The sequence below is a fragment of the Lissotriton helveticus genome, chromosome 5_1 (genome assembly GCF_964261635.1).
Source record: "Lissotriton helveticus chromosome 5_1, aLisHel1.1, whole genome shotgun sequence".
Lineage (NCBI taxonomy): Eukaryota > Metazoa > Chordata > Amphibia > Caudata > Salamandridae > Lissotriton > Lissotriton helveticus.
In genome coordinates this window covers 387,371,619-387,394,021 of record NC_136065.1, presented here as the reverse complement: position 1 = coordinate 387,394,021, position 22,403 = coordinate 387,371,619, and the positions used below count along the sequence as shown (strand labels likewise).

The 22,403-nt window shown below is 46.4% G+C and overlaps 1 protein-coding gene across 1 annotated transcript in view; it reads right to left on the bottom strand.

The window, feature by feature from the left end:
• HP1BP3 (heterochromatin protein 1 binding protein 3) overlaps positions 1-7,229 on the bottom strand; it is a 704,364-nt gene extending 697,135 nt beyond the window's left edge. The window contains exon 1 of the mRNA XM_078642573.1: positions 7,044-7,229. The gene's annotated coding sequence lies outside the window, so the exon portion shown is untranslated. The remainder of the gene's footprint in view (positions 1-7,043) is intronic.
• Positions 7,230-22,403: the final 15,174 nt, after the last annotated feature.

The window sequence follows — 22,403 nt, the reverse complement described above, 5'->3', positions numbered from 1 at the left end:
TCAAAAAACAAGGTCTTATCTGCAGCATTAGGAAAAAGGTCTTAAAATATTTGAATCTAGATGCCATTGTATGAGGCGGGTTTGGAAAATCTTACGATTTGCAAAATACTCCCTTTGCCTTCATACCTGTGGAGGATGGCTACGTTATCTAGGAGGTAGTGTTTGGTTCGTCTGGGTGCTAGTATGTTGATGCTCAGTTGGACATTAGTTGTATTTCTAGCAGAGCTTCAAACACATATGCATGTATTTTCTAATGTCTTTGCCTTCCACCACTTATGGGACTCCGTATATGAAGACACTGTTCTGCCTTGAGCTGGTTTCTAAATCTTCTTGCTTCTCTTGCAATAGGACTTTTTGTTCTCAAGCGACAAATGAATTCCATGTATTCCTCCAACTTCAAGGCTCTTTCATCCAAGGTGCCATCAAGCATGTTGCCTCCTGCACCCTGTTCTGTAATGTAATTGTTTGTGTCTCTTAGATTATGAATCAGTTCAACACAAACTGCTACTATTTCGGATTTAAGGAACTCCTGCATGAAGCTTCTAGTTACCCTACCATTACCTTTGTCCTAGGTGTTCACCAAAATCTGCAAGTCTTGATCTGGACATTTACCATATCTACCTCCTTGTTCGTACTTCCCCCGTTCCAGTGTGATGCAGTAGGTCCTTTATTGACCCTCTTTATTCACACTTCCTTTTGTGTTGACGCTTTTTGTCTTGTCGTGGGATGGTTTCTCCCATAAACGCTAAGCCACTATTTTCAGATGTGTGTTGATGGGGGACCCTGAGGTTCGACTTCGCTGTAATTTGTCTAATAAGTGCCCCTTGGAATGGTGTCACTTACTTGGATTATCCTGGCCTCTCGAAAAGAGGCGTACAAGTGCCATTATCCCACTCCACAATTTTGTAGTTATCTGATGTGAGCAAGTCACCTGTCTTGTGCGTGGTGGCGTACAGCTGTCTAACCTTGGAGGGCTGTCATTTGAAGAGGTAAAGGGGTATTATCAGTATTATGGGTCTTGTTGGCAACACTCTTCAATCTAACCTAATATGCAGAGGGTTCCTCAGAGCATACACCCAGAGCCTCAACTGTTTACCTCTCTATATTTGTTTCCGGGACCTCCACAAGTCTACGGTATTCTTTTTTTTTTTAACGGAGTTTTATATAGCGCGAACTTGACCCGGTATTGGGTATCAGAGTGCTTTACATAGCATCAGTTGCGTTACATGAGGACACATACATTTTTGTTAGGAACGGGGAGGTTAAGTGATTTGCTCAGAATCACAGGCTGTTCAGCGGCATTGCCGAGACTCGAACCCGGTTCCCCAGATTCGAGGTCGACCGTCCTAGCGGTTAGGCCAACTCCTCTCCCATGTACCATATGTGGGTAACCTCCTGGGACTCGCCCTCATCTATTACCGCAGACCTGTCCTTCAAGGTGCTCCAGTTTTTTGTTGGACAAGAACCATCATTCGGTCAGCCATGCTTTCTCTACATCCTCCTCAGACCCTTTGGTACAGCCCCAAGGCTACTGTTGGGCTTTCATACAGCCATGGTGGAATAGGGTAGATGCCTCCGGAGCGGGTCTCCTCTTCCCAGCATCCCAGCAGGGGTATGCCCTGTATTTCCTGCTCAGCCCTCGCAGTACCTTTCAGGAGCTGTCTTCCTCTCATCCCTTTCAGGGTGGTTTATGTTCCCACTGGGCAGCCTTCTTGCAGCACAGGAGGGTCAGACAGAGAGCCAAAGGTGGGTGCAGACAGTGATCTGGATGCAGGCTCATTTTTGGGACCTTCGCTCATCGGTTCACACATGCTGGGCAACACTACAGGTTTCTGAGCTGTGCATTTTTAACCCTTCATTAGAGTGGTCATCCATGCTTTGAGCAGGGGCCATTTGGCATGCAGCGGACACAGGCAGAAAGGCTTTGTTTCGCCTGTAACAAGCATGGCGCCTAGGCGCATGTCTCTAGACATCTTAGAATTGGCTTTCCCCTTCACAAGCTTTTAAACACTTAATGATAATTATCCAATGGAGGTAATCAATTTGATAATTAAAGAACATGTTCAGTAACTTGATATATTTTGCTAGTAAAATAATAGCTTCTAACCAATCAGAGCTTAATGTTTTTGGCACTGGATGTTTTAGGTTGTAGGTGGGTATGTTGAAGAAACAATTTACCTTCCAGGATTGAAACATGAGAATGGCTTTCCACAGTTCTGAAGTGTGAATGGAATTGTAGAGGACTCGAGTCAAGTGGACAGAGCAGTGTAGTTGAGCTTAACACAGCAACATATTTTGAGTGTGCAGGAGTTAATGGAAAGTTTGTTGTACTTTGTGTTATGAAGTGCAGTGATTTCAACATTATAGAAGGCATTATGGGCAACATGTAATTATTTAACATGTAGCGGTAAGGGGTGTGGAATTCCTATAGCCTGACACCCAGGACATATTGTTTGGGGTCAAGAACCACACGTTTTCATGTGTATTTTGTCCTTGGGACAAGTAAGCCTAACCCCCTGAAGCACAAACTCTTTGGCTGACAGTTTACAGTCCCACATTATGGATCTAGATAAGCCACTGTCAGCAGTTAAGGTATTTCTTGTAGTCCTATGTTAATGCTGTTCGAACTTGTATTTATGGTTTGTTAATGCAAAGCCTTTATTATTAGGGTGAAAGTTCTAAAGGACTGTTGTATGCTCGGACTGCACTATTGACAGCGGTTCTAGTGTAAACATGTGCTTTCAAAAGTTTAGCAGTATGAAGCATTGTATAATGCTCCCAGAATGCTCTCTGATTATATGCAAATATTTGCAGAAGCTTGAACGCAAGATGCTTTCAAAATAAGATGTTCACAAAAAAAAGCAACTAGGATAAAAACATTAAACTACTGTAAAATTGTAGGTACCATTTCTTTCCAGCATCATTTATAAAATGTGTTGATGCATGCTAGTATTTCCAAAAAAATACCCCTAATGGAAAATTGGTGTAACCAGTTTCAAATAGATTATGGGAAACATAAAAATTAACTAGCATTGACAAAGTCAGTAAGTCTGAAATTGATGGCCAGCCTTTTGGATTTGTCAATGTGGGTCTTGTTTTGGCATGGTTTTTGTAAAACCTTATTGGCGTGGGAGATGCCAAGCCCTCATCATTATAAGCATTGGCTAACTGCAACAAAAAAGATTATGGTCTCAAAAACCACATATTGCCACATTAGTTAACTGGCACTGAACAAAACTACTTTGTGTGCCAATATGCTCCTCGTGAAGGAGCAGAATGATGTCACTCATAGTGAAGCCAGTCGAGAGAGATAGAATTTTAATAAACAAAAAAGGTCTTGGTTAACGCCAGACTAATTGGGAACCCAATTATTTAAAAAATCTCAAAAGTGAACCATATGTCCTTGCATAGTGCAGATTTACACCTTTCATGAATTCACATAAGTAGGTCAAGAAATCGCAGTCCTAGAATATTTGTGAACTGCATTATAGAATAAGCAAACAAGCATGTGTAGATTTGCTCATGCAAAAATGTGTTGAGCGTTTGCAGGCTCACTTTCCCTCCAATCACTTTTTTCCTAACCCTGGAGCAGCACATGGACAATCAAGAATCAGCTATACAAAGACACATACACGACATAGCAGTGTTGCAAGAAACATAGTACAGTGTGGCATGGGCACAAATAAGGTTACAGTGAAGGTAGGCATCTTCAAGCTATATACAATTTCGAACATTGTCCTGGAGGAAGTTTTACATCTGTCATTGTCTGGAGTAAATTTACAATGTTTCTCAGTATGGGAAAAGATTAGAGAAGAACTGGTGAAAACCCTTAAAACATGCTAGGTAACAGGTTTGCACAGACTCATAAGAGCATTCTAATCCTGGAACTATTGCTTGCCACTACCTTCAGCCCCACGATGCAGATAAGCGGAAAGGTGGCAAAATAAGGGAATTGGTAGTATTCAATAATATGGTCTGAGCCCTGGCATAATCAGAGAGGCTATATCAGAGCTCTTATATAATGAGATTGCTGCCATAAGGTTTCACTGCACTACATGGCTCGAAAGGGACAAGTGGATTTTGTTACAGTGCAAGTAGATTTATGAAGCAACCCGTCCCATAGTCAAGTTGATAGTTTATCAAATTCCACAGCCCTGAGAATTCCAAGATGTTCAACATATTCCAAGTTCACACCTTTGTTTTCTCATAAAGTAAAGTTCTTGCCTTTTTACACACCATGTATCCTAAAACACACTATTTGCAAGCACAGTAATCTCAAAAGTGTCTCTTCTGTACAACTTTAACCCAAAGATGGAGCTCGCATGATGCATATGTCATAACTGCCCAATCAAAGATTACCAGTTTGGCAGTATAAAATGAAAATCCAGACTGGATTCACAAAGGTGTCCCTCTTACTGATGTTACTGGTGTTTTTTGTATAATTTGCAACGTGCAGTTACACATACAGCTTAATTACCTCTCGAAATATGTCTCCCCAAACTCCTAAAACACTTTAAAGAGCTACCCTTTTCTTTAAATGTTATCTATGTGTATATTTTATTTGTACAAAAACATATAATGTTCACAATCAATTCAATCTACGTAAACTTCAAACAGTAAAAACTCCTAACTTGTCTCATCTACTTTTAAACCACGTGGCGGTCCAAAGGAGAACCTCAGAAAAGTGAGTAATTACGAAAAGCTAATACTGTAACAATACAAAAGCGTGTGAAACATTATTGGAAAAAGCAACCAGACATCTGTTTATGGACAATCATCTTGATGCTAACAAAAGACAAAATTAAATTATTCAATGTTTGTCCACCAAAGTTTACGTATCTGTTAGAGCAATCACAATGTAGGGAACAAGAATTCTACAAAGGCTTGTGCTCTACTGGCATTGTGTTATAACCATAAATCGCCATGGACTCCTCTTTTTCATTTTTCTTGTGCTTCTCACGTTGATGGATCCCATGGGACAAGACAGGCGGCTCCTAAAATCAGATGCAGTAACAAAAATAGATCCAGCTCTCCGGCAGGGACAAAGCATAGATGTTGAATCAACAACAGTTTGGGTGTCACATCAGTAGGTAAAGGAGTACCCCCCCGCAGCTCCCTATGTTGTATTGCATGTTGTACGCAAATGCGGATTACCAATTGGCAGAATGTGTGGCTGGTTTGTAATGTATGTGGTGATGTGTTCAAGGAGTATGACTAAAACCATTTAGGCACAACAAAAATGCCATGGCATATGCAGTCAGAGCACTATTCAGTTTGGTTATATTTGGTGCACTTGTGTTAGAAATATACTTAGTGGTAGGGGGGCACACTGGTTTCAATCAGTGACACCATAGTGTGGAGGTAGAACTTCCACTTCTGTTGCAGCTCTGCGGATGCAAATACACAGATGGTGGAGTCTTCTACAACGTCCTGCGGCGGTTGTGCAGAGGACTCCAATGTCACTGCAGAAGTAGTCTGCAACAGCTATCCATCCATCCATCAACTACTAGTTTTTGTTGTACCAGAGAGCATAAATTAACAGGATATGGCCTGAACATTAAGTATCCATTAGAGAGAGTCGCCATTTCACTCTAACTACTGAAAGGTAAAGGCATGTGAGACTCACGATATCAACCCCGACCTAGATCAGACGATGGTACTGGCTCCAGAGGAGCAAATCAAATCATCTTGGTGTTTACTAATCTTTAACTTGAAAACGAGGCACTTGCACTTTCAGCCTTATAAACGGGGGGGGGGGGGCACATACCTACACAAAATTGCAAAAGAACAAACATTGTAGCCCGCAATGCATTTCTTTTTAATGCGAGAAAGGCAAAATGGTGGGTGCGTCGGAAATAAACTCACATGCAGTACATGCCCTGGTGATTTAATACGGGCTGGACCTCCTAATACCAGAATGGGGAAAATAACCACCCACATTGAACACGAGTCAAGGGTATACACAGATTCTAGAATCTCATTTGTCAGGTCTTAAAATACAATTTCGATAAAACGCCAGTGTCGGAGACACGCCGTTCGGAACACTAGAACAGACAGTACCACTTTTTGTCTTTGGGCAGAAGGCGCCACAACACAATCATTTTCTACTACAATTTCATACTGGAAGGATGTTAGACACTAACGAGGAAGTGCGATCAGATTATTGTAGAAAATATTATGTGCAGAGAACATGCATGGGAATGTCTGGCTAAAACCCATCCCTTTCTGTGGCATCAACATGACTCCCACTTCAGAATAATCTGGCGATCTTCAAGCACCTTTGTCTGGATAGTTTTATATCCATCCGCAGAGGGCAACTCAGTGCGCCTTCTTCTTGTCACATCAAATAGTCACATAACCAGTGGATACAATTCTGTTTTACTGCTATGACAATGTACCAACAAAATGTCAAAGCTCAGTACGAGGTCTGTGTCTGGGTGGAACAAGATGGGATACCGTGCGAATCTGACATTCCATTTGGAAACCTGAAGGGCAGGGTTATTTGGACCCCATCCCCCACCAGAGCTTTCACCGTCCCAAAGCAAGCTCTATGGACCTAGTAGCATCTCGGGAGCAGAAGAGGACAATGGCAACAGGGGTAACCCACCAATCAGGGTTAAGAACGAGGGGGGGTGAACACAAAGAGGGGAGGAGGGGACACGCAAACTCCCGCGGTTCCCAGCCAATTGGCATCGTCCGGCATTTTTCCTGCTGCGCACCTCAACCAATCGGATTCATGTACCATCATTACTACCACCAACCAAATCTATCTTTTATTTTTCGAACGGTGAAAGGAAAAAAAAACAATACAACCGTCGACAGAAAGCCCAGCACAGGAATGGCGCATGCGCAAACTGAAAAAACAACGTACCATGGCGCTTAGGGGTTACGTTTTTCTCTCGGGGTAAATAAGGTACAAAAGGCGGATCACAAAGCCAACGGCTATCACAAGCCCACTAAAAATTGTGTTATACGGTGCTTTTCCCCTTCTCAATTACCCGCGCGAGACTAGAAACGTCGACGCATTTACGTTCTTAACTCACGTTTATTCGTTATTTGGAATACGTCCGTCCCACCGTTCTTGTCCACGGCCCACCTCACAATCCTATGGTACGTATTGCTTCTCTCCGTGGTACCTCAGCGCTCTGCACCTCGCTCGCGCCTACAACAAACGGTCACGCCCCCTCAACATTCGCTAGATTGTACCAAGCGCGCGTACACCACACCACACCACGCCCCCTCAGCGCGCGTGCAGGTGAGTCGCGCGTTCCCGAGTTTGCGTCTCAGCTCCCGCGTGCGCGCTTTCACGCAGTGAGCCAACTGCATTATATGAATTCGAAACTACGCGTTTATGACTAGGACGGTTAGTTTGAAAGCTTGCAAAAATAGTTGTGTATATATATATATAAATATATGTTTTTTTCTGCAGATAGGTTCGGGCGTTAGACGTTAAATAGTGGTGTAGAACGTTTTGCCTGACTTTAACGTGGTCGTTTTGCGAGCATGATCAATTAGCTGTCAATCCAGTTGAACATGGCTCCAACCGAGCTCAAGCGCGCACGTCTACAGAGTTGCATGGTGCTGCCCACGTAAAAGGCACAAACACAGTTACCATATTGGATTTTCATAAATTATATTCCTCCGAAACGTCCGAGGCTTATTATTTTTGTCCTAGTTGTCAAGAAAAAATATTTATTTTGATGATTGCATATCTTTTTCGAGATATTGCACAGGTAAACAAAATTAATGATGTTAAAAGCAGACCGCAATAAGTTAATTAACCTATCTCGCAACCTTTTCCAAGAATGATGATGTGTTTTGAAGAGGATCCTTTTGAAATCACTTGAAATGTGCATTTTTTCGGTTGTGAGAGGATTAAACAGTATATGGCAACATAGAGGTGTGCTGAAGGGGGGCTAAATAGTTTGCAAAGTGGTGATTAAGGGCCTGATTATGAGTTTGGCGGTCTGACTGCCAGCAAACCCCGGCTGCCGTGTCCACGACCTGCTGCGCCAATGCCCCACCTACCGCCATATTATTAGTTGTGTAGTCTGAAACCCAGACGGTCTTGGGTAGAGGATATAGCCTTATGGCTAGAGCTGCTGACTTTGGAGCTGGGGAACTTGGTTCAAGTCTCGGCTGAAAATCCTGTGATCTTGGGCAAATCACTTAACCTCCCAGCGCCTACCAAATAATGAATGTGTCCTTGTGTAACGTAACTGGTGCTCATGTAAAGCGATCCAATACCTTCAGGTCGAGTTGGGGCTATATAAATCTGGGGAAAAAAACAACCCCGTACAGTCCAAAATGTTGCCTTCTTGTTGGCGGTCGCCGCCAGGTCTGCGGTCCTACTGCTAAGCGTATTACGACTACACAGTCATACTGTTGGTCTCACAGCAGTACCCGATTGCAGCGGTTTGTGCAAAAAGGATTACTGAGGGGTGTGGCCAAGATGGCGGACTGGTGAGTCGCACTTCCCGGCGGCTCCCGGCTACTTTGCCCGGTCAAACCAGTGCTTTTCACCCCCGTAAACGTCACCTTTGCTGGCGCAACAGCGAGCGACCTCCATGAGGCAGCCCTAGAGGTACACACCATGTACTGGGGTGCCGGATCGGCGACGGTAGGCGGCTCGGTGTAACTGCGCAGTGGAGAGACAAAATGGCGCCTGACTCTGCCGAGGTCCGCCACCCCGTCTAGCTGCGGCCTGCTACAAGAGAGCCCTACCTTGTGAATGGTACCTACGGCAGCGGAGCGGCGGCGACTGGGTAAACCCAGGATGCCTGGGACGCCTTAACAGCCAACGGGCACAGCAAGGTGTCCATGCGACCGGTGAGGCCCCGAGAGCAACCAGGCTTCCCGAGACGCAGCAGGAATTCGGCCAGAGGGCTCGCCTGGCAGAGCCAGAACCACCGTAGAGCAGCAGCCCACGGACGGGTCACCAGACTCCAGCTTCTTTCACCCGCCCGAGAGGGCAACGAGAGAAGCCCAGGCAGATGCAAGGCGACGGTGCCTGCCCGGGCTGGAGGCCCAACGGGCCATTGCGGTGAGCCGGGTGTGCCTGCGTTCCCTGGGGCCAGGGGGCTGCAGGGATTTAGATTTTGGCACAGTAGCGTCTACATAAAGGGCCCTGGACAGCGACCCACAGAAGCACGCAATCGGCCAGGGATACCCCCTAGCGGAGCTATGGGGTTGCTTGAGTGCGCCAGGTAGATGGCCGCGCATAGGTGAGTGCAAGGGAGGGGAAACAGCGTTGCAGAGACTGGTGGCGGCCTACAATCATCCGGACCGGGCCCCCACCGCGTCTAGCGCCTGGCCCGCCAGGAACCTTACACCGACAACCCTATAACGAGGGGAGCAGCTGGCAGTGAGGCCTGGTACAAACTGCGATCCTGGCAGCATGAGGAGGAGCTCCAAAAGGGAACAGCGGCGAGTAAGGCCGGCTCCCGCCTAATAGTGCCGCTTGAGTCTCGACCAGGGATATCACCTGGTGGAGGTGCGCCGAGAGCCCCCCTGAAGAGCCACCACTCGGCCAGATATGGAGGGCAGAAGCAAACGGGCGGGAACAGTTAGAAGACCTGAGATAACCCAGGGCACAGACAACGACGTTGGTGGAGGAGAGCCTCGGATCTTTGCTACGGCCTACCCGGATTAGCACTATGTCCTTGGCGAAGGGGAGGAAGGAGCGGACATTGAAAGACATGCTCTCTAAAGGCCCCTTATCAGTGGAGAAAGAGGGCCGATTGCTCCCAGCACCGTACTCGCAGATAGATCTGGAAGGAAAGGATATCCCGATCACTCGCTCTTTTCTGGAGTCGCTCTTCAGTACGTTAAGAGGTGACTTCCAAACACTCAAAAAGGAGGTTGCCGGGGAAGTAAAAGAGATATGCCGCGATGTGGATGCGATCAGCGAAAGAGTAGTGGCCATATAAGACCCCGAATAGGCCAGAGACGAGGAAGTGGAGTAGCTCCAACAAGTGGTGATACGCCTGCGGGAGCAACAAATCAACCTACAGGCACATACCGAAGACCTCGAAAACCGCTTGAGGTGGAATAACATCCATGTGAGGGGGGTGCCTTCGGACACAGAGGGGCCTGGCATAGCCAAGTATCTACAAGAGATGTTTCGGGACATCTTAGGAGTGCCACAAGTGTGAGAAAGTGCCATCTTTCTTGAATTGATATGCCCCCACTTTTTGCTAAACTGCTGATGTGCTTTGACTGGCCACGGTATTCTTCCCCTCCTTTGCTGCCCCCGTGTCTGCACTCCCCTTCTATCCTTCGCCATGTCTGCACCCACTCACCTCGCGGGCTCCCGCCCCTCTTGCTGCTCCGCTCGGGTCTCTGCCGGTTTGTAGCCTCTCAGCCCCTCAGAGGCCGCGCTCACTCTCTGTTCTAGTTCCACCTCGACAGCTTCCGGGGGAAACACAAGCCACACAGGAAGGTTCCTGCTGGGGGGGGGGAGCTTGTTGGCTGAAACCCTGAGGAATTGAGGGCGTGTTACAGGGTCATTGGCATCGGATTTGCGAGCTTCCTGCCCTCCTGGGAGGAGAGTGCAACATGTCCCTGGGCGGGGGGCAGCCGTGATCACCACTGCACACCCAACTGCGCCAGTCCGGTGCTTCTCCTCAGCAGGTTTGTGGTTTGCGTGTCTGTGGGTTGGGAGTGCGAGACGTGCTTGAAGGCGGTGGCACTGTTGACGTGCGCCGTATGGCAGACTTACAGTGCGCGGCGGGTGGAACCGGCGCCCCCGGCCCGCTCACCTATGCAAAGGAGATGCCGTGCTCCTAGCAGCAGGTTGTTTACTTCTCTGAGCGCTGCGAGGCTTGCCCTCGGTGCCAGGGGCCAGAGCCCCACACCCGTCAGCTCTTTCAAACACGCTGGTCATGCCACGCACTCCAACTCGGCAGGGATAGCGAGGCGACCCTCTCTTTGGAGCATAGTAGTTATTATTTAACGAGCATATGGCGGAACCCGATTGCATGCAAACTTAACGACTTTCGTTTTGACTGTGGAATCAGCTCCATGTGCGTCGTTCGGAGCCAAAATGATTTTTTTCCTTTTCGCCGTTATTGCGTCTTTCATTCAATTTTACTGTTTCCAGGCGTGCGCGTGTTTTGGTGTCTGACATAAACTGGCAGACGCATACGACTACTTCCTTCAGTTGTAACAGTATTGGTTAACTCTACTCTGGGTCATGCTGCCCAACCGTGAGAGGTTTTGCAGGGAGCACATTGGCCACTTTCGCCTCCACTGACTCTACTTTTTCTCCTCCCTCCGAGCACACCCGAATCCTATTCCCAGGAGCTTTTTCCATACCAGAAATGGGATTGGTGCAGAAAGTCCGAGCATTGCCCTTCAAGTAGGACCATATGTGTTGTTTTTAGGTCGAGACTAGCGTAGGCTGCGCGCATGCGCAGTCTCGCAGCGAGACTTCATGTCTCAGAGTAGCGAGGGTAAACCCCGCCCCTCTTCTCCATTGGCTGGCCTCCTAAACGGCGGCCAGCCATTGGAGAAGAGGTCTCTGTGACATCATTGTCTCACTGTAAGCCCCGTCCTTTTCGGATTGAGGGGCTTGATTTTTTCGTTTCTTTCTCTCCTCGGAAAACACGCCCCTCAGTCCGAAAAGGACGGGGTTTACAGAGCACGGCGAGCGCTTGTATCAGAGCTGACGTGTTGGTTACGTGTGTTTCATGGTGCTATTGACGTTCTTTTTCTTGACTACCTCATAATAGAATTTAGGCTTTTGAACATCCAGGTGCGGACTGTTGACAGTATAGGTAAGGTCGATGATGCGAAAGTGCAGTTTGCTTGCTGAGTCTGCATCCAGATTTCCACGGTTGCCCACACTGAACAATTATTTTAGTGAAACGCGTGACAAAAACAAACGGCGAGGTGACTGCTGGAGCGGGTTACACACGTCATCGGGTACTAGAATGTTCGTTCTTTTCTGCTCAATGGAAACGCGACAGAGGATGCCGAAATGCAAATTTTTATAATTGTTGCGCTCTGGCTACAAAACATCGGGGCTGGCTGTAATCATGCGCCGTTTTTCAGCTCTTGCGCGCGGTTGAAAATTTGAAGTGGAAAATGATAGTGTTCGTCTGCGGGGACATGTGGCTTGCTTTGTGTACATTCGTGTACTGAAGAGTTATGGCTCATCAGTGAGGTCTAGAGCATAACACCGCTGTGTCGTTTTTATTAGTGTCGAGATTAAAAAATGTTTTATCTTGGCAATTGCGGGGGGTTGCCGTCTTCTGCTGGGTGGGGGCTGTCCCGAGGGCGTGGAGAGTCCCGCTCACAGGCGCCGGCACTTCACACCCACTGGAGCTGAATGGCAGCAGGGCTGCAGCTGAGCGTCCCTCTGTCGGTTGTAAACCCCCTCCCCGCCCCCTATTCTCGCTCGCATTGTCTGTCTCGCTCAATTTTACTCAGTCTTTGGCCCGCTCCTTCTCTCGGTCTTTATCCACATTTTCCTCTACTTATCCCTCTTACACCCTCTTGTTCTTTCTTATTTTCTCCCAGTTGTGTTTTCTCCGCCCCCCCCACCCCCGGTCCTATTTAGTGCCTTTCTCGCTCAACTTGTGCCTGCTCTTAGAGCACAGCCTCAGAATTCTAAACGATGCGTCAAAAATAAGAGCAGTTTAAATAGCCAGTTTACACAAAGGCTGTAAGATGCTGTCTGGTGCCTTTCCATCTTTCCCGAATCGTTGCCGAGATGAAGCCGTCCCAAGAACTTGCCTGGTTATTTGTTTCTGCGGCAAGCTGGCGGGCCATGCCTCCCTCTACAGGCATGACCCCCTCGGGGAGACTGCGCCAGCAGCACCCCCCTCCCCCCAGAGACGTCACCACAAGACATGAGGAGGGAGCGAGCAGCCGCAGGAAGGTAAACACCTGGCTGCCTCCCAACACGTGTAAACACGCCACCAGAAAGGCTCCACAGCCTCAAACCACATACTCCCTCAGAGATCCAGAGGAGCAGGCCGCAGCCAGGGGCTCCTTGGGGACACTGAGTGCACCTGGCAAGAGGGCTTCTTAGACCTGCACTTTTAGGAAACATGTTTATCCAATTGTGCAGCATGAACCTACCCAAAACGGTGAGTAATCGCTACCAAGTAACAAAAGTGCTTCGTATAATGACAGGATGGATGCGTGCGAGCCACTGGACCCGGTAAAACAGGTTCGTCGCAAAGCAGGGGGTACTTTTAAGTTCTTGATCGGGCAGCCTGTGGATTCCTACTTCTACAAGAATAGTGCCCTCACAACGATAATAAGGAAGGAGATATTCCCCTGCTTTAAAATAGAAATATGCAACTCAGGCAAGGCTCGATGCGGGCTCTTGCCACGCTCAACCACTGTCCCATGGAGAATGGTGAGCCAAAACAGAGCAGAGTTTCTGAACCTTGAACACGGTGTGGAATAGCTGCCAGCCTCGAATTCACCAAGAGACTTAAGCACGCAGTTTGAGGCACGCTTGTCACCCCAAAAACCTGCTAAAATGCCATAGGTTAATAAGGGGCACTTCTGAAATATTTCAAAACTTTCATTCATGGTGCGTTAAACAAGACTCTGAGACCCTCCCTTGAAGAGCCCGGGGTTATCACCCTCCTCAAGACAACACTGAAATGCTCTGGTATAACAGGGACTTTTTCGGCACAATTTATGTTAACAATTAGCTTAAAAGCCACAGGTATTGGAGACAGTTAAAAAAAAAAGGTCATGCAAATTCACGTTTCATCATGTCGCAAAATGTACAAATCATGTTTAGGTTTCGCTTACCTGACAGCCATTGGCTTGCCCAAATTGTGGCTATCCCACCCCTTAAGTTTGTCCCTCCTCTCACACACCCTCACCCCCCTCAGACCCCCTCACCCTCACACCCCCTCACCCACCCTCACTCACCCTTACACCCCCTCACCCTCTCGCCCTCACACATCCTCACTCACCCCCTCACACCCCCTCACCCCTCACCCTCGCAACCCCGTACCCCCCTCACCCCTTCACCCTCACCCCCCCTCACAACCTTCTCACCCTCACACACACCCTCACCCTCCCCCTCACCCACCCCTCACCCTCACACACACCCTCAGCCTCAACACCCCCTCAGCCTCACACCCACCCTCACACACCCTCACTCACCCACCCTCAACCACCCTCACTCACCCTCTCTCACCATCACACACCCTCTCTCACCCTCACACACCCTCACTTACCCTCCCATCCCCTCACCCTCACCCTCACACCCGGCGCTCTCTGTGTGTCGGTGTGTGCGTGTGGCGCTATGTGTGTGTGGTGCTCTGTGTGTGTGTGTGCGTGTGTGTGGCGCTGTGTGTGTGTGGCTCTGTGTGTGGGGGTGTAAATGCAACAGGTCTCGCATTTGCGAGAGATTAAGCTATTGGCATTGTAAATGACAATGCCATTTATTTATCTTTTTTCAAAACCAACACATAAATAACAATTTTGTCATTTACAGTGCCAATAGCTCTAACTTTTGCAAAGGCGAGACCGTTGCATTGTAAATGCTTGTTACTTACACTAATAGGACTTTTAGAAAATAAGGTCACCTTTGACGTGCCCCTGCTCAGCCTCTGACACAGCAGTAGGGCTGTCATAAACGTTACTCGGCGGACGGATGCGTCACTTGTTAGGCTCGCTGGAGGAGGACGTACCTTTTTAAAGGGGCGGGGCAGGGCATTCGGCCAGTGCATTATTGCCCTGGCTTCTTACTTTGAAATCTGGAAAAGTCAAGAAGAGCACATTTCGCATTTAAGGAGTTAACGATTACCACATTACTATTGCTCATTTTTTTTGGGTGGGAGGGCGTGTGAGAGAGACTGTTTGATTTGAATCACCTGGAGCACGGAGAGCGACCCGGAGGAGCGACAGGAGGGAAGGGGGGTAGACAGGGGGGCCGAGGAGAGGAGCCCCGTTGCAGGAGGGGGCCGGGGCGCAGCTTGGACAGATGAGGTGAGTGCAGACCTCCCTTGCCCTGGCTACTACTGTGAAACGTGGATGTTTGCAGGCACTGGTCCGTCGTCCACAGGACAGCAGGCAGGACATGCTTTGCTGAGTTGTCATCCCTTTGGCGCCGAACGGGGAGTGCGCAAAGTTTACCAAACTTGTTGCGCGGTTCCAATGGGCCCCCCAGAGGGTACTGGTAAAGGTGAGTTGGGGAATTTTTGGGACTGAATGGAGCGGCTGCGGGGCTCAAACTGTTAGATGGGGAGAGTTCAGTCGTGAGTGTGAGGGGGGAGTGTGAAGGGGGTGTGGGCAGTGTGAGACTAGGACAAAAAATAGACCCGGGCACTAAAATCAAAGTGGCCCCCATTAGTGAACCGGATGACTAAAGAGTCCCAGATAGGCAAACCGGGCCACTTGTGAACGTGTAAAGACACAATGCGTAGATATTGTGCAATCTGCAAGATATAGGAGACATCATGCGTTTGTGTTTGCTGCAGGCAATGCTTGTGATCGAGAAATTAACAGTCAGTGGATGTATGAATCAGTGGGTGGGTGGAGTTGAGTGGTGGTTGGGTGGATGTATGAGTCATGGGTGGGCGCAGTTGAGTGGTGGTTGGGTGTATGGAGTCAGTGGGTGGAAGGAGGTCAGTGGTGGTTGGGTGGATGGAGTCAGTAGGTGGAAGGAGTTCAGTGGATGCATGAGGTAGTGGGTGGTTGGAGTTGAATGGTGGTTACATTGATAGAGTTAGTGGAATGCACAAGTCACTGGGTGGCCGCAAGGAGTTTTATGGTTGGATTGAGCCAGTGGATGGTTGAAGTGAGTTAGGTGTTGGATGGGTGGATACTGGATTTGCATGTTGGATGGACAATTCAGTTGGTGGGTATATGTCTGGATGTGGTAAGTGGATGGGTGAATGGATAGAAGATGGAGCTGGCCAATGGATGGGTGAAAGAGTCAGTTGGTGCATATAGTCAACAGGTGGTTTCATGGAGCTGGCCAGTGGGTGGATGCATAGATTGAGTCAGCCACTAGTTGACTGGATGGATGGATTCTGCTTGGCTCTTGGAATTAGGCTCTGTGTGTGTGGGTGTGTGTGTGGCTGTATGTGTGTGGCTGTGTGTGTGTGTGTGTGGCTGTGTGTGTGGCTATATGTGTGTGTGTGTGGCTGTGGTGGCTGTGTGTGTGGCACTCTAGGTGTGTATGTGTGTGGGGCTCTGTGTGGGTCTGTGTGTTTGTGTGTGGCATTTGCGAGAGATTAAGCTATTGGCATTGTAAATGACAATGCCATTTATTTATCTGTTTTCAAAACCAACACATAAATCAAAATGTTGTCATTTACAATGCCAATAGCTCTAACTTTTGCAAAGGCGAGACCGTTGCTCTCTAATACTCTCAATTCACACTCTACTACTAACTCAACTAATCACACTCTAATACACCCTCTAACTACTCTCTACTACATACAAGTCACACTCCTGACAACTCACTAAATTACACTATCCACAATTTTATACTCACACTCTACTACTCTCTACTACACTCTAATACTAAAAAGTACTAACTAACTACTGCTCTCTAATATATACTCTATTTTAAAAGTAATTCGCTACTCACTCTACTAAATAGATATACTACTCCATATACGATCTATAACTCACTACACTACATCTATTTCTATCTAGTACTTTTCATTACTCACTACTACTGTCTCTACTACTCACTAAATCCTACATACTCTCTACACACTATCTACTACTCACACTGTACTACTCTCCACTACTCACTAACTACTATTGCCTACAATTCACTCTTACTGTACTCTATACAAGTACACTCTCTATTAACCACTTGGCTGCTAAGGGGTGTGCGAGGGGTTCCATTGACTTTCCATTGAAATCAATGGAAAGTCCATGACGAGTTACCCTTGTCATTAGCGCTGAAGTGGTTAATCAACTAGTCACTCTCTACTAACTATTAATAACTGCTAATACCCTCTACTACTCTCTAATGCTTACCTATTGCCATTGTAAATGACAATACCATATATTTATTGGTTTAAAAAAAAAAAAAACATTTGCAATGCCAATAGCTCTAACTTTAACAAAGACGAGACCATTGCATTGTAAATGCTTGTTACCTTTCCCATTGAATAACATTGAGCGCCCCAACGGCTCAAAAGCACCCTGCACCCAGCCGCAATGTCTCTGGCCGTGCACCCTGTGTCCTATCCTACTTCCCCATTTGCCCTGAGCAAGTGAAAAGGAGCCCAGCTCCCACAGCCACGTGGCCTGCTAGCCAGCAGCCACCAACCGAAGGCCCCCTGCCTCTCATTGGATAACATTGGGCCTAACTACCTCTGCACCCGGTTGCCCATGTGCCCGCTGAGGGTGTACCAACTGAATCTACCTGACCCTGGGGGACCCCTTCTTAGTCTGTGCCCAGAACATTAACCTCACTGGTCGAGTACTCACCTGAAAACCGATAACTCACTTTCCTGCCATAGGAGAAAATTGACTGGTTTGACTCGAGAAATCTTCTAAGTGTGAAGTTTTGAAACTCTAAAATATTCCTATAAAATCAGCCGAATACCGAATTCCGAAGTACTCACCTGTGATCAGGAGAGAAGCCAGTACTATACCTTGTAGCCCAGTACTGAACCGCAAAAGTAATCCTAGCCGGGTTTGCTAGTAACCTGAATATTCTCCATAGGAATCCATTGTCTGCTTTTCTGTGAAATTTCTTCTGTCTACTTTTGAAAACTTGAAATATTCCTTAAAAATCGTACCAACTACTGAAACGTAATTACTTAACTGTCTTAAGTAGAGATCCCAGTACTGGACCTAGGAGCCCAGTACTGGATTACAAAAGTAATGAGAACGTACTTTACCTGTAACCTGAATATTCTCCCATTGGATAACATTGCTAGATTTTCACTTAAAAGTTTCTAAGTGTGAACTTTTAAAATACCTTTATATTCCTTAAAAAGCATTGCAATAACCAAAACGTTTTTACTAAACTGTTTTCAGCTTACACCCCAGGACTGAATCTAGGATCCAGTCCTGGAATTACAAAAGTAATCTACAAAGTAATTAACTGCATTTTTGTAGAAAAACCCATTATGCTCAATGTTAAATTGTGTTTAGAATTGTGTTGCCTACTGCAACCCCTGTACCTATTGTGTTTACAAAGTTATTACCTTTCTGCAAAGTAATTACCTGAGATCACTCATAATTCAGAAAAGTATATTTTGATACCTGTAGGTACTAAAAATAAAACAACTATATATTTTGATATTAAAACAATTGGCCTGGAGTTTAGTCCTTGAGTGTGTGAAACCTTTTGCTGACTGAGTGTGTACAACAAAGGCTTTACACTGTCCTCTGGTACTGCCTTACTGCTCGACCAAGCTACCACTTTTGAGAGTAAGGTCAGCCCTGACTTTAACCTCTGTTATACCTCTGGGGTTGGTGGCCTCTATACACACTGTACCTTACTTTGGTCCAGTACATATAGAGCCACTTTCTCACAACAAGACTTCGAAATCCGCATTGACCGAGCTCACCGAGTGGGTTTGAGGCGATGGGCTCCTCCTCTCCTACTGGACATCTTAGTCTTTCTTCCTGATTACACCCTCAAGGAGCGCATCTTGCGTGAGGCTAGGGCAAAATAACCGATCAAATAGCAGGGACACTCCATTGTCGGACGAACAGGAGTGTCAGAGGGTCTAAATTAACAAGAAGAGGAGCGCTATATGTACATCTACAGAGGACTAACAGTGACTACCTTCATAAACAAACAAGGGAAATAAGGGTCACCCTCACATGAAATCTAGCTGGTGATCATATGAGGATTCCCATCAGTCACCACACGGAACCGCCCATCATCATTTGGGTTCCTCTTGAGACCACTGATGATGTTATCTATTCTATTTCTCATGGAGGGCTATGATAGTAAAAAACCCTCTCATGGTCAGATAGATTAACGTGGTCTCACTTCTCAAGCGGAGAGGATGTTATAAGGGGGGACTGATTTCGTAGTGCAAAAATTAGTGAAACAAAACAAGAATAAGTGTATGTGAAATAAAATTGGATGAGGGGGTGCTGAACGTAGCTTTATTCTGTTGCTACCCGCTCCGCCAATGTTAAAAAGTAGACAAGGACAACCCAATTAATCTTGGATCATCTAATGTATTCTGGGGTCAACATGTTTCTGCAATAATTGACATAAGTTGCCATTGCTTTCATCAGGACCACTATACAATATTTACTACTACGAACTTGTGCTCTTAACGAAAAAGTGCTAAAAATTATAAATACATTTCAAACTCGATACTAAGATCACCTGTGTCCACTAGATGTCTTTATCGGTAGTTTCACCATTCCAGTAAGGATATTGCTAGAAATAGTAAGAACATGAAGTTGTTATATCGTAGTCATTTAGAGAAAACATAGCATTCCTGTACTTGTACATCTATACTAGGTTACACTTATAGAATCCTAGTGGAAAGTAACGTTCTTCCAGGCACAGTCATAGAACCATTTTATATATAGTGCACTGATCTCAACCTTCGAATGAATTTTCAAAATAACCAAAGGAGATTAACATCTTACCCCACTTGGAAGATGTATGGACCTCACCCCACCTGGCCACGGCTCAGGATGAAGGGGAAGCACCGCTCTGAAAAAAGGGCAAAAAACAGCCAAGCTGAAAAAGCCACTTGTTTCTAGTGTTATCAGACAGTCACATGAAAGCTCCGATGGCGCTGCCTATTGCTCCACTCACATATCATGATTGGCCTTTAAGGAGGATTCTACTGAGCTATCGTATTTTATAAAAATATTCTCAACTGCAATAGCGTTAATTATAATAGCGTTAATTATGCACCCAGTCAAAAGATAGACCTTACAGCTTGCTGGGAGCACAGAGATTTACTTGCGCTTCGCAGTACGTAACCTGGTTCGAATGAAAAAAGCTCTCGCTGGATGTAAATGCAGAAAAGTATGCAAAGAATTGTCAGCTCGCAGCGCTCATAACGCACGGACACCCACACACATCTCACCTATCCGTCGGTACTTCGAGTCGGCGTCCAAGCCGATCGGGGAGGTGTGGGAGTTCGCTTAGGCTGCTGTATATAACGGCGTGCATCGTTGGACAGATGCGTGTCACGTGGGTTACTACATGAGACATGATTGGCTAGATTACGGACCAATCATAATGAAGTATTCTCGTGATTCGAAAGGTAAACAATGAAAACATAGGGAAACTCGGCATGTTTATTAAAGTGGTATATAAACAGTATTTGATATTTGGAAGGAAAGTAATTAGGAACTGGTTACAAATGGAGGGCAAGGACGGACAAGTGACAGCAAAAACTCTTGAGGGACAGAGTGTATGATACAAAAATATGGCTTTTATTTTACTTTATTCAAATATTGTTCTGATAAAAAGCATCATTAATTTATTACAGGTAATTATTGTGTGCATACCTCCAACATACATGTGACTGTCAATCTACATATATATACACTTATTATTGCATCCTGTACACATTTCAAGATAATGAGTTTGGGTTTGGAGGTTGTGTGGAAAATTGTTTCAGCACACTGTACATAAAAACATGGCTAAATATGACATCTACGCGCGTTTCGGCTGGGGGCCTTCATCAGGGAGCCATGTGAGTATCCAAATGGACCTCAGTGATTAGATGTTGCCGGTTCTCATAGAAGGATAGGGAGATCTTGACCTATAAGGGGTTTGTTTTTGAGACCTGGGCACTGTATTGTAGTTTATTGTGCTTGTTTTATTTCTCTTTCAGTCGGTATCCAGTAAACTGAATGTGGACTTCGGACTTTAAGCTGTAAAGGCGGTCTTGTACAGTTGCTAGGTGGCGTGCTCCTAGCACGGTAGGGGTGTTGTACAGTTAACCTGTCGATGAGGTTAATAGGTGCTCTAAGTCGGGATCTCTGGTCGTTTTCTCGTGGCGCTGACTGTCTTTGGTCTGTGTCCACTGTGTTTACACTGGGGGGTCTATGAGCTTTTGGCTTTTAACCGGCGGTTGTCGTCATATTAGTGGCGGTGCGAGGACACTCTCTTACGGTTATCTTTTCTTCGCTATTCGATCGAGGGGTCTGCCGGCGTCTGAACAGCGTTTCTCGTGGCGCTGGCTATCTTTGGTCTGCGTCCACTATGTTTACGCTGGGGGGTCTGTGAGCTTCTAGACTTTAGCCGGTAGTTGTCGTCATATTAATGGCGGTGCAAAGGCACTCTGACGGTTATGTTTTCTTCGCTTTCCGATCGGGGGGTCTGCCGGCGTCTGAACATGTAGAGCCTGGCACCGCCATTAATATGACGACAACTACCGGCCACGAGAAACGCTGTTCAGACGCCGGCAGACCCCTCGATCGAATAGCGAAGAAAAGATAACCGTAAGAGAGTGTCCTCGCACCGCCACTAATATGACGACAACCGCCGGTTAAAAGCCAAAAGCTCATAGACCCCCCAGTGTAAACACAGTGGACACAGACCAAAGACAGTCAGCGCCACGAGAAAACGACCAGAGATCCCGACTTAGAGCACCTATTAACCTCATCGACAGGTTAACTGTACAACACCCCTACCGTGCTAGGAGCACGCCACCTAGCAACTGTACAAGACCGCCTTTACAGCTTAAAGTCCGAAGTCCACATTCAGTTTACTGGATACCGACTGAAAGAGAAATAAAACAAGCACAATAAACTACAATACAGTGCCCAGGTCTCAAAAACAAACCCCTTATAGGTCAAGATCTCCCTATCCTTCTATGAGAACCGGCAACATCTAATCACTGAGGTCCATTTGGATACTCACATGGCTCCCTGATGAAGGCCCCCAGCCGAAACGCGCGTAGATGTCATATTTAGCCATGTTTTTATGTACAGTGTGCTGAAACAATTTTCCACACAACCTCCAAACCCAAACTCATTATCTTGAAATGTGTACAGGATGCAATAATAAGTGTATATATATGTAGATTGACAGTCACATGTATGTTGGAGGTATGCACACAATAATTACCTGTAATAAATTAATGATGCTTTTTATCAGAACAATATTTGAATAAAGTAAAATAAAAGCCATATTTTTGTATCATACACTCTGTCCCTCAAGAGTTTTTGCTGTCACTTGTCCGTCCTTGCCCTCCATTTGTAACCAGTTCCTAATTACTTTCCTTCCAAATACTATACCTATCCCGAATTAGGAACTCTAGTCGGGGATACCCCTTCTTCCTTACACATATAAACAGTATTTGAAACAGTATTTGAACAACCCAGTCCGTGCTAGTTCGGCAGAGGATACACAACGCATAGCATTACTGTTGCCTAGATAGTAACGCACGTGTTATGTCGCTTTAGGTGTTGGCTGTTTGCAGCAGAGAAAGACTCTGAGGACTATTATTGGTGAAATA